Source organism: Gossypium arboreum, chromosome 6 (assembly GCF_025698485.1).
Source record: "Gossypium arboreum isolate Shixiya-1 chromosome 6, ASM2569848v2, whole genome shotgun sequence".
Lineage (NCBI taxonomy): Eukaryota > Viridiplantae > Streptophyta > Magnoliopsida > Malvales > Malvaceae > Gossypium > Gossypium arboreum.
The window spans coordinates 123,410,627-123,412,840 of record NC_069075.1 but is presented as its reverse complement, the minus strand read 5'-3'; positions in this window follow the sequence as shown (position 1 = coordinate 123,412,840).

Below are 2,214 nucleotides of genomic sequence, written 5' to 3'. Positions count from 1 at the left end.
GTTTCGAGAAATTAAAGGCTTTGTTGACCGAAGCATCAGTGTTAGTGCAATCGGAGTCGGGCAAGGAATTTGTGATATATAGCGATGCCTCCTTGAATGGTTTGGGGTGTGTGCTCATGCAAGAAGGTAAGGTCATAGCTTACACTTCGAGACAACTGAAGCCTCATGAGAAAAACTACCCGACACACAATTTAGAGTCGGTCGCCATTGTGTTTGCATCAAAATTTAGAGACACCATTTGTATGGCGAGAAATGCCGAGTATTTACCGATCATAAAAGCCTCAAGTATTTGATGACTCAGAAAGAGGTAAATTTGTGGCAACGACGATGGTTAGAGCTAATAAAAGATTATGAGTTGATTATCGACTACCATCCGGGAAAGGCAAATGTAGTTGCCGACTCTTTGAGTAGAAAGTCATTGTTTGCTTTAAGAGCCATGAATACTCAGTTGTCTATGTCTAGCAATGGTTCAGTCCTAGCAGAGTTGAGAGCTAGGCCGACATTTTTACAAGAGATCCGTGAAGCTCAAGAAGGTGATAAGGAGTTGCAAGCTAAGATGGCTCAGTGTGAGACGGAAAATGAATCCGAGTTTCATATTGGTGTTAATGGATGTTTAACGTTCAAAGATAGAGTTTGTGTACCCAAGGGCAATGAGCTTATTCAGAAGATTCTGAGAGAGGCACATAGTGGTTGTTTGTCCGTCCACCCAAGCAGTGTAAAAATGTACAACAACCTGAAGAAAATGTATTGGTGGTCGGGGATGAAAAGAGATATTTCAGAGTTCATTTGCAAGTGCCTTGTGTGTCAGCAAGTGCCTTGTGTGTCAACAAGTGAAGGCTAAACACCAAGTACCTTCGGGTCTACTTTAGCCTATAATGGTCACCGAGTGGAAGTGGGATTGGATCACTATGGATTTTGTGACGGGTTTCTCGGTAACTCCGAAGAAAAATGATGCCATTTGGGTTGTTGTGGATAGGCTAAATAAGTCAGCACATCTTATACGAGTGTGTACTGACTACTCCCTTGATAGATTGGCTGAATTGTACGTTTCTGAGATTGTGAGACTACACGGGGTACCCTTGTTGATTGTTTCAGATAAGGACCCGAGATTTACCTTGAGGTTTTGGAAAAATTTACAAGAGGCATTGGGAACAAAGTTGAGTTTTAGCATGACATTTCACCCACAAACTGACGGCCAGTCGAAAAGAGTGATTCATATTTTAGAAGACATGTTGTGGTGTTGTGTTCTTGAATTTCAAGGTAGTTAGGAAAGGTACTTGCCATTGATTGAATTTGCCTACAACAATAGTTATCAGTCAAGTTTGAAGATGGCGCCTTATGAGGCTTTGTATGGGCAAAAGTGTTGAACGCCCTTATATTGGACTAAGCTCAGAGAGAGTCAGATTCAAGGGGTTGATTTAATAAAAGAGACTGAAGAGAAAGTTAAAGTTATTCGTGGTTATTTGAAGGCCACCTTAGATAGACAGAAATCCTATGCAGATTTAAAATGTAAAGAGATCGAATTTCAAGTGGGTGATCAAGTGTTTCTGAAAGTATCCCTATAGAGGAAAGTTCTCAGATTTGGTAGAAAAGGCAAGTTGAGTCCTCGTTTCATAGGACCTTCTGAGATTACTGAGAGAATAGGGCTGGTTGTCTATCGATTAGCTTTGACACCAAAATTCGAAAAGATTCACGACGTATTTCATGTGTCCATGCTACACCGATATAGATCAGACCCTTCGCATGTGATTGCGCCAACAGAGGTTGAGATTCTTCCAGACATGACTTATGGAGAAGAGCCGATCAAGATATTGGCTCAAGAAGTCAAACAGTTAAGAAATAAGAGTATTGTACTCATGAAAGTTTTTTGGCATAGACATGGAGTCAAGGAAGCCACATGGGAACTCGAGGAGGCTATGAGAGATCAGTATCCGAACTTATTCGCTGGTAAGATTTTCGAGGACGAAAATCCCTAGAGGGAGAATTGTAACAGCCCGAATTTGGGGCTAGTTAGAATAGTGGTCTTGGGACCACAAATCCAGAGTTGAATAAATTATTCCATTATTATTTAGATGTTATAGTATGTTTTTAATAGTGCATGAAAAATTTGGTGTAGTAATTTTGACGTTTGTGAGCCCAATTTCGAAAAAGGACTAAATCGCATAAAGTGCAAAAGTCCTGAATTGATAGATAAATGTGTCAAATAGCTAGGGA